The 11,297-nt window shown below is 31.0% G+C and overlaps 2 protein-coding genes across 8 annotated transcripts in view; one reads left to right on the top strand and one right to left on the bottom strand.

Annotated features, from left to right (window-relative positions):
- LOC126780356 (uncharacterized) overlaps positions 1-11,297 on the top strand; it is a 200,185-nt gene that overhangs the window by 121,892 nt on the left and 66,996 nt on the right. The gene's annotated exons all lie outside the window — the stretch shown is intronic.
- Positions 1-11,297, bottom strand: part of LOC126780349 (protein furry) — a 132,041-nt gene that overhangs the window by 81,070 nt on the left and 39,674 nt on the right. The window lies entirely within an intron of this gene.

The following is an 11,297-nucleotide window of genomic DNA, read 5'->3' as shown; positions in this document are numbered from 1 at the left end:
ATTGAAAACTTTATAAACAATACTTTACCAATTAGATTCATATAGATTGATATAAAAAAGTAAACCAAGTATTATTTTAAATTGTTTTTCTTTTATTTCACTTAATACGCGTTAATCGGCTTATCGTTAGATGATTGGTCTATACGTGAGAAATTTGCATTGTCGATACGTGCGTAAAATCATGTACATTTTAAATAAGATTATAAACGTTTCCTTGAAATGTTTAAGATGGATTTAAAAACATTTTTCCAATAGTACGCACGATCAACTTTTATGCGAGAGTTGAAGCTGAAACCTTTCATTTTAAAACTCGACTCTAACAAATTTAAGTAGGAAAGAAGTACAACTGTAGCTGTGGTGAAACAAGAGACTTTTCTATTCATATTTACTCAAGATATGCAACTTTTGACTAACGGTTTACACGCGTTTTGATTCAACTTTTGACTAACCTTTGCAAGCGAACGAATAAATATGAACATCACACGAGACATTTTACTTTTATTATTAAATATTGTTTGATAAGATTCCTCTCTACATTCAATCTTCTCGAAGGAATTCTAATGATAGAGTACTACCTCTATACCGTCCACAACAACCGGGGCAACTGCAACCGGGCCGATCACTTCATCACACGTTGGACTTTCGACAACACCAGACAACGTCGAGGACTCAACAACCAGAACACGACGATCGACAACCCTTCGGGGAATGAGGCGGTCGAAATGAGAACTATGGGTGGTATATGACCTCGGAGATATAGGACCACTATTGGTCCTTTATATCGTATAACGGAATTTTGAAACGGGTGTGTGATGGAGGAGTGTTTATATTGTTAAATTATATATAAACAATTCAGCTTCGTGTACGACTGTGGTCTATTGTAACAACTTTGTATTCATTTATTTAAACATTTTGGGTAACTTTTTTTATGTTATATCATACCTAAAATGAAGACAGAGGTATTTCAACTACAGTCATTCATAGCAATTGTAAATGCATATTGTAACAGGCTCATTACATAGGAAGTCGTTGTTACTCGAAGCTGGTGCACTCCTCAAATCACACTTGTTCAATGATAATATCTTGTATACACATATAGACATGTAACGTATTGACAGTGCAGACTCGTGTTATAACATTGAAATGTTATAGAAAATATTCAACTCAATTATGCCGCAACTTCGAATAACCCTGTCGTACAAAATATTGAAAACTTTATAAACAATACTTTACCAATTAGATTCATATAGATTGATATAAAAAAGTAAACCAAGTATTATTTTAAATTGTTTTTCTTTTATTTCACTTAATACGCGTTAATCGGCTTATCGTTAGATGATTGGTCTATACGTGAGAAATTTGCATTGTCGATACGTGCGTAAAATCATGTACATTTTAAATAAGATTATAAACGTTTCCTTGAAATGTTTAAGATGGATTTAAAAACATTTTTCCAATAGTACGCACGATCAACTTTTATGCGAGAGTTGAAGCTGAAACCTTTCATTTTAAAACTCGACTCTAACAAATTTAAGTAGGAAAGAAGTACAACTGTAGCTGTGGTGAAACAAGAGACTTTTCTATTCATATTTACTCAAGATATGCAACTTTTGACTAACGGTTTACACGCGTTTTGATTCAACTTTTGACTAACCTTTGCAAGCGAACGAATAAATATGAACATCACACGAGACATTTTACTTTTATTATTAAATATTGTTTGATAAGATTCCTCTCTACATTCAATCTTCTCGAAGGAATTCTAATGATAGAGGAGGTCGGTGAGATTCCGCGAAACTCAATGTTTATCAATCTTGATAAATATTAATTGATCGTATACGAATTTAAAGCCTTAACGACTACTTCGTTCAGTTCGATTACTAAGTGCTACGTCACGTACGTAAGTACTCGAACTAAACTAAAGGTTTATATGAAGAATATAATACATTATATATTAGAATGAAGTTAAATCTAAGGTATGCAATGTATTCAACCTTAAACGAGATGGGTTTGTAATGATGTGACGGGTTCGGGAATGACATTTGGTACCTGTGAAGGTTTAAAGGTCCAAATATATATTCAACGAACGCGCAACTACGTCAGCAGTAGTTACGTCACAATCAAAGAAAAACCGGAGCTTTTGAACTAAACGTATTATATAAAATAAGAACTTTTATTTCATAAAATGGAAAATATATACACATACGTGTAATTGGAGATTTCTTATATTAAGAAGTAAAAGTAAAAGATCATATTTACTTTTTCGGTTGTATACAATTTTACAAATATAATTCATACTAAGTAGCTATAAAATTAAACTATATTGAGAAATATTTACCTATATTTACATGAATCTAGTCGAAGATCAACCAAAAATAAAAATAAAATATATGTAAAAACATTAAACTACTTAAATTTAAAAAAGTATAAAAAATAAACTAGCTAAATATAAGAATACGACTTTAGTCTTGAACACGTTACTTATTTTTTCAATTTAACTATTCTATCATAGAAGACTGTTCAAAGACTTCATGTGGAAACTCGATTAAACGATTAATTAAATATTTTGGGAGTTATTCGAACACGTTATTTTTAGTCTTCGAGGCGTCATATCGTAGGGAACAACTGGCTAAATGCATTTATTTATGTGCAACCAATATTTCAGAAATATAAATCTAAGGTTAGATACCTTAGATTTATATTTCTGAAATAAATATTGGCATATCCATTGAAAACCTTTAAAATTTACTGTACGTGTTTATTAACGGCGTATTTCGTTCTGAATTATAAAATCGTTTAGAATACCATCTATGTTATTGTTATGATAACAATTTTAAAATTAATGTTAATATAAAACAAAAAAAAAAACGGCTGGCAGTAATTTGCGAGGTTCTAACCTTTCATTTTCTGACATAACTATCTATAAATCACCATATCATGATGAGCGATCATGTTAGCGAGTTTCAATAAAACTTAATGCAAATATTCGACAAAAAGACAGTCTCACATATGTTTTTCCTAAAAAAAACGGAATATTTATTTAAGCCTTCTTTATATTAAATAGTTAAAAATTTAAAAATATATGCAATGTAGGTAGTACGGTTCTGTTCGTAATATTTTGATATTATTAGTTCGATTTATATATTGATATTATTTTGCAGACTATATTATTTTCTGAACGCTGATTATTGTGTTATTAGCTGCATTCCATTAATTTTACGTGAAAAACAAGTAAGCATTTTAATTTGATATATAATCTAAATTTAGCCAGAAAATATTGCAGTTTTACATAAATATTGTAAAGACATTAATTATTATTAAATTTTAACATTTATATGCCTTTAGTTAGTGTTAAGACTAAGTATATGTAATTTAAAAAAATCTTAAAAAAAAAAACAAAATAAAATGAGTGGTGAGTGAGCCAGTATAACAGCAACCACGGAGATACATACTTAGTTCCCAAGTATATGTCGCATGTTCATATAGATATCGCATTGGCGATGTATGGTATGGTCAGACAGCGGGCGGGATGGGACAGCGTGAGTAGTTGTAATGTACTAGTTAATGTTATAGAAGACGTAAAACAGCGCTGTCGCACTCGTAAATATTTCGTGTAAGTGAGACTTACTTTTGAATAACCTGAAATAAGTATAAACATGGAGGCGATCTTAAAAAGCCAAACGTTTGGCCACCCCATATGCTGTACTTATAAAATTTAGCGATAATAATAGCGATTTACGTGAAGATTGTTTGAAGGCTTACGATCATAATTCAGATTAGATCTTAAATATAAAAATTCTACGGCATTACTTATAAAGGTTGCTTAGCGAATGCTTAGATAAAAAATTGATTCCACATTTTCCGTTGTTATTTAACAATCTGAAGAAGAAGTCACAACAATGTTTAACTTCGTTTATAACTAAGTCCGCTATTTTCGAGTCACAAATAGTTGTGTTAAAAGTCAGGCGATGCCAGCATCAATTTAATTTTACTTAAATAATTAATTGTTGTTTACGAACTGTTTTACGTAAAATATTTTGTAACCACTGATTTTCTTTTGGCGGCCGTTCTTTGGCCTGGGATATTTTTTTCCAAACCGTTGCTGATTGAATCAATAATAAGTGTATTGCTAACTTTTGTCTAACAATTGACTTTGTATGCGTGCCAATCGACATGTTATAATATTTACGCGATTCCGAGTTGCCGTGTGGTTCCGGCTGAGTAGAATAGAACCACCCCATCTCAACCTGTGGGTGTCGTAAGAGACGACTAAGGGTTTATTTGGCGCATCAAAAAAACGAGCATGTCAGCGCCTCAACTGTTAGGTTCGAGAAACCATGACCACAATGTATTTAAATTCTATTAGCATTAGTTAAATTCTACTTAATCTTCATTTCAGTCTCTCGCTGAATAACACAAACGATATTTTAAATTATCTTTATAAATATTTGTGTCAGCCGCCTTCCGTTTGTATTTAAGCAGTCAATAACAGTAGAGATATGTTTAGTGATTGCACATACATGTTTGTTAAGAGCACCAAATGGTTGGTTTTAAGTTTTTACTTAAATTGTGTCTATATGTTGTTTCGCGCTAGGCAGTGACAGAGAATGTCGCTAAGTAATATAGCAGGTGTCGAATGAAATTTTGTCAGATGTTAATCCCCCACCCGTACAGCGAGAAGTGTCAAAGCGGCTACTTATTCGTAGTAGCCCCTCCGGGCGAATTCGTACTTACTTTTATATTTTCCATATTGATAGTGTTGTATGACTTGCGCTTTTTTTCTATTTGGTTAAAACATAAATAAGTTATTAAAGGTCGCTTCGATATTACATCTACTATTAGCTAAATGTTATATTTATCAATTAAGCAAGCAAATATCAATAAATGTATGACGTATATGTTATTAAGTAAATAACTCAGTATATCAAGTGGTAGGAAGGCCTAGTGCCACCACTACTGGGTAGCTACCAGCCACTCGTCAGTTATTCTACTGCCAAACGTTGCAGTTAGAAGGATAAGTGTGCCAGTGCAATTAAAGGGACAACGGACATTACACCTGCACATGGTTAGTTGCATGGGTCCTTGCTAGAAGTAATCATTTACAATAATGCGTCTTATTGGCCTTCCTACTAACAATAATAATAAAAAAACAAGAATTCAAGTCCACGAAGTCAATTTGTTTTTCCTGAGGAAGGATTTGTAATATAAAATCCTATTATTGCCAAAAAAAAATGTATGTTGAGTATCATTTGTAGTGAATAATAAGTGTAATAATTCAGGGCAATGTGAATTATTAATTATTTAGGACAACCAACAGTGTATACATTAGATAGACAATTAAACAGTTTAATTTTTTTTCAGCATCACATAAATAGTCATTAAATAAGGTTAATCATTAAACATTACAATCATCGTTAAAATTATTAAAAATATTGTGATTTTTTTATTTAATTTACGATTGAGTAATTATATAAGCTTATATATAATTTTTGAGAAAAAGAAAAAAAAATTGTCATAATTCTTATAAAAGTAATGATTGTTAATCATCTCTCTCAAACTGGATCGATTGCGAGATAGTTCAACGATTAGGTAAATCAAAATGTTGCGTTCGAACTGAAACTGGCTATTATGTCTATATATAACTGCTATTATTTGAAACTTGCTTTTATTACTTTGAAAGTTATAATTAATTGCCAAGAAAAAAATTGGCTACGTTAACTACTTTTCATCTAAAAAAAATGGAAATACTATTTAATTCGATAATGTTGATGAATTATACTGAGATTGACATTACATCGTCAAACCGAGCGCAGCGCCGTGATTAAATTATTTACAAGACAAGGAAAAATAATAAAAATATTTATGCAGAGGTAAAAAGACCCTGTCTTCTACAGTTGCGAAGTGTTCGAGTAAAATTTAAAAGAAAAGAGAACATTTTAAGGGGAAGTGAATTCAATAAATACGTAATGTTCAAATAAGGATTTTTTTACATCATCTCTGATGTCTTGCGTGTATCTTTCTATTTTTCTTCGGCCAAAAACATTACTTTGACATTGAGGATTTTGTCTTCCCGCAAGATATTCAAATCAAGATTGCAGTGTGTCGAAACTCAAACAGTCATGTTGATTGCCTCAATGAGAAATGTAAAGCCAAACAAATGCAAACACTTTAAATAATTTAAGATAAACGAAGAAAACAGTTGAATAAACTGACGTTGTGTTGCTGCTTGGAGACTACTCTTCGATAGAAACGAGGCGTGTTCCCACGAGGGCCGCTGTGCGGGATTATTCTTTCGCAAAATCAATCAACTAATTTGATTGAAGCCTGAGTAGAAAAATGTATGCAGTGGAAAATATTTTTCACGATTAATGAGTTTTATTGATTGAATTGAAACGGAATAATGTTACGTAAGGAATAATAATTAAAAAAACCTTATTTAATTATTGTTGTAGCGGTTTTTTTCATGTCGATACGGACTACATAACGAAAACTGTTCGTATAAACGTTCAAGAATCACTTGGCACTTCGTTTCAATGAACATTTTATAAGTCGTGTAAAGAACCTAAGAAGTTAAAGCTCTGCACGTTTGAAATATATAGTATACTTAGGGACATAAGCTTAAACGTGAGAAATATATATTTTTCATTTATCTTGAGAATATCCGAAAGTCATATAAGACGTATATGTGAAAGCAATCATTCATGTATATTAACTAAATCAGCTACGATGAGACTATTTAATTGAATGGTTGGCAACATTTGTATTCTATTTCATAGTTATCAATTAATACTACTTCTTTATGTTATAAATTTAATATACATATACATATATAAAAGTTTAGGATAACTAACATTAATACAAAAAATAATATAGAATAAAATAAATTAACACATTGATTTCGGTAACAAAATAAATGTATTTATTATTATTATTATACAGTAACAAAATAATGGAATGCGCGCCTTCATGGCATAAGAGAACGTCAAGACGTTCGCTGTCACGGCATTCTTACCTTCAAGTCCGCAGTCTTACCTTCGAGCGTTATCGTTACGATATATCAAATTTAACAAAAACACAAATGGTTATACATGTGTGTGTTCCTATCAAATAGAACTTGATCAGTATTTCTTTTTATTCTCACATTAAATATGAACGATAAATACAATATGAATAGTTCTAATCGTTAAACATAAAAAATTTATTTATTTTTCAAGTGTCTGGGCAGTACGAAGCCACTAAGGCGATCATAGCGGTTAAGCTTAACGTGTGCCTGTTGTTCTCAGCGAAATAGAGTAAAAAGTAAACGACACGGAAATGTTAAATACTAAGTATTTAATATAATTATTAAAGATAATTGTGCCTGGATTTGTTTTGTGACGAAAGTTTTCAAAAACCTTCGAGACGTTTATCTATGTGAAAATAGTCTTTGACAATCCGACTTCAGTAATATTCGCTAAATCGTGTACAAATTAGATATTTTGGATAAAAACTGAGACCATTCTGTGACTATATTAATATTAAAAAAATATATTTTACTTTAATTGTTATATATAGAAATAAAGATGGCGTATAGCGCTATTATTAGGCAAAGTGATTATATAAAATTGTATATAATTAGTTATATATATATAAATATACACATATTATATGAACATATTAGATGTTTTTAGAAACAAGAAATATTTATAGGCGATAGTTATATAGTTGTGAATATGTATAATTTATTTAAGAGCCGCGTCACGCATATGATTATTATAAGAAACTTTTAAGTATTAGTATAGTAATAAAAGTTTAAGCAGTAATGACATGATGATATAGAAATGCAATGTAAATAATTGTACGTCTGTCTTATATAGAGTCGTCGCTCCAATATCACTTCAGTGATAAACTGCGCTCCGACCTTTCACAATCCTCCATATGACAACGTGTTACGGAGAGGTTACATGATTAACATCTTAATATTGTGATATAATATCGGACGATCCGTATTAATCAAGATTATATTTATTCCATATAAAACTGAATGCAGAAAAAATGCTTAAAACATATATGAAAAGTCTAAAAGAGGTTATTTTTTTTTTTATTTTAACTAACACATTCCGTACAGGTATTTTTCGATGTCGTTCGGCCGGCTCATGAGCGCATTTTGAGAGGTCGTCTTGACTACTTGTACAAACGTCACATATACCAATCCTCCGCTGGCACGGAATATCTATTCGCTCTTACTTATATACTTTAAACACTTTTTACTAGGTGGTGGAGCTTTGCGAAAGCGCGTGGGTGGGTACCACCCACTCATCAGATATTCTACCGTTAAACAGCAATACTTATTTATCACTGTGTATTGTGTAACAACAGGAACAACGGACATAACATCTTCGTACCCAAGGTTGGTGGGACATTGGCGATGTCAGTAGTAGTTAATGTTTCTTACATTGCCAATGTCTATGGTAATGGGCGGTGGTGATTTTACATGTGGTGGCAATTTTTATGTTTCATTTTTCATTACGATACTCACTGTCATAAATATTCGAAAGTAATTTAATCTCATAATTCACCTGTAGCCGTTTGGTTTCCGGCAGAGTAGAATAGGGCCAACCCATCACAACCCGCGGGTGTCGTAGAAGGCGACTAAGGGAATTTTGCTGTTGAGCGCATCCGTCAATACAATACCGTTAGTAGTTAGCGTCTCAACAAGCCATACGGTGGGGGAAATAAATTCACCAGCAAAGGAAATCCCAATGAGGGGGTAGGCGTCAGGCAGGCGGCCGGCCGTAAAGTTTGAAGAATTCAAATTATTTTTGCACTGTTTTGGACCAATCTATTAAAAATACTACTGATTAAAGCGAAAATAAATTGAAATAATTACTTATTAAAATATCAATTAATATTATATATTTATTTATATTTAGAATGTAAAACTCTAACGATTGATTTACAATTGTTCAAAAGAGTTCAATCTTAGATATCTATTTTTGCACTCCTCATTTACGCATATAAAATTGCGTAAACCTGTTTATATGATTTATCAATTTATCTTAATCGTTGATTAATTCTGAGATGTGTTTTATTATATTGTAATTGTCTCTCACGCCCTATTTCTATCTATTAGTAAGATTAATAGAGAAACATAGAAATAGGTAATATATAATCAGTGTCTCTCATGTAATCAATATAATTTATATCTAGTTGTAAAAATAAATATAAAAAACATGTCAACAGACATAAAACAAAATCGATAGGGCTTCCAAACAGTAGATCCCTGACCCAACGGCAAAGCTTTTTATGTATCGTTTACGCTTCGTCGGATTTTTTATACGCTTATGTAGATTAAATAGCATGGCAACAATGTAAATAGCATTATTATTGCTTGAAAACAATCACAGTCTTTTCGGAAGATCTTATGTTGGCTAACAAACTAAATTTATACTGTTTTATACTGATTATCTCACACCAACCAAATAAAATAATCACCTGTGTTAACTGGTGGTATGGCTTGGTGGATACGACCCAACAGTAATATTTATGCATTAGTGTATTCCGATTTAAATTCATCGCATCACAAGGGACGCAACATTTTAGATCCCGTGATTGACGGTTACAATACAAATAGATGTCATAGTAAGTTGGTTCTTATTTAAAAAGTAGTGTATCTCTTTAAAACTATTAGAGTCAAGAATTAAAACGAAATTTTAACAATTCGTTTTACAGATTTGATATATTTTTGTTAAAATAAGATTTTAAAAAATGATATTTATTAAAAATGTTGTTCAAATGAAAGTTTTACAAATAAGCAAATGAATAAAATTAAACTTGAATTTATCAAATGATCTTTCGCATCAGTTTAGATTTTTTTTTTATAAAAACGCACGTTAAATACAAGAAGTATTTACTTAACGGTTAAAATTCATACAAATATAAAAACTGTAAATAGTTAGTCAAATAAGTAGTTTTTCGATCATTTCAGCAATAGCTTGTACATTTACAATAGCATTATAATTTTCAACGCTCGCTACGCTTGTATCCAAGAAATATACGTTATATTTATAAGGTAGCGTTTAAATTTGCAAAACGAGTCTTTTACGAGATAGAGATTCTAAAAATTGTTTACTTATATAAATTCCTATCATTTGATAAATTATTATGTATAAGCCATGGGAGAGACTTTGTTCCCGTTTCCATAGTATGTAAATGACTTAACTAGATTTGTCTAGTTCTATACTCGCTCTGTCATTATCATAATTATATATAAAACACACGGAATTATTGATCTTAAAACTTTAAATATCATTTAATTAGACACAGTATGAAATAGAAAAGTTTATTTTTGCAATAGCAACTCGTAGGTTATATATATACTCGTAGGTTATATATAGGTTAGGAATCGTACCAAAACACGTTTACACCCTATTCCTATCGGAGTACGAGTAACGGTAAACAAACCACAGTTTTACAAATTGCATGCGATTTTCTAATTGTTCTGCTGTATTTAGCGCTATAAACAGTTCTTGATTAATTTACATTTATTTATAATACAACACTTCCGCTTAACTTGTTATAACCACAATTATTTAACTTTCGAAGTTCCGATTAGAACTTCGCGGACATTGAAAACGACATTTTCTCGCGAATCCATAGTGAATATCATAGATTATTCAAGATCTCGACCAATGATATCGGTGACCAATGGTATCAGTGACCAATGGTATCGGTGTCAAAGTTGTTTATTTGGGTTTACTCCTCTTGTGATTGGAATAGGCTATAGTAATCCTAAATAAATGATGTCACTGGATCCGGATTAATCAATTGTAAAATTATTATTACTTTAGGTCTTTTAGTAATAAGAACACATTGAGTTAATAAATTGTATTTTTTGTAGCTAATCGATATATTAATAATATTATTTACTATAGATATTAGCTGCTGTTTGTAACGGATGGAATTAGTTAAATACTCAAGATAATTAATGATTACGAAAAACCTTAGTCAAGAGTTCCCAACTAAAGGGTTCCTCGATTAATTAATTTAAACTAATGCCCCGTGAAACGCAGAAAAAAAAATGTTTTATTTATAGGAAGTATTTTTCGTTAAATCAGACCAATGATCTCGTTTGTAAAAAAATATTTTTAGTTATTTAGGAATAGTTCATCTTTTCTAAGATACGCACTATCTAAGTTGAACGGCCTGAAATTAGATTTTCCGTAATGTTCTTCCTTGTTGAAAAAACCCGTGATCAGGGTTTTATTTTACCGCCAAGCAGCAATAGTTAGTATTGTTGTGTTCAGATTTGAAGGGTA

The sequence above is a fragment of the Nymphalis io genome, chromosome Z, assembly GCF_905147045.1.
Source record: "Nymphalis io chromosome Z, ilAglIoxx1.1, whole genome shotgun sequence".
Lineage (NCBI taxonomy): Eukaryota > Metazoa > Arthropoda > Insecta > Lepidoptera > Nymphalidae > Nymphalis > Nymphalis io.
Note: the sequence above shows the minus strand (reverse complement) of the source record. Positions and strands in the feature narration are given on the sequence as shown.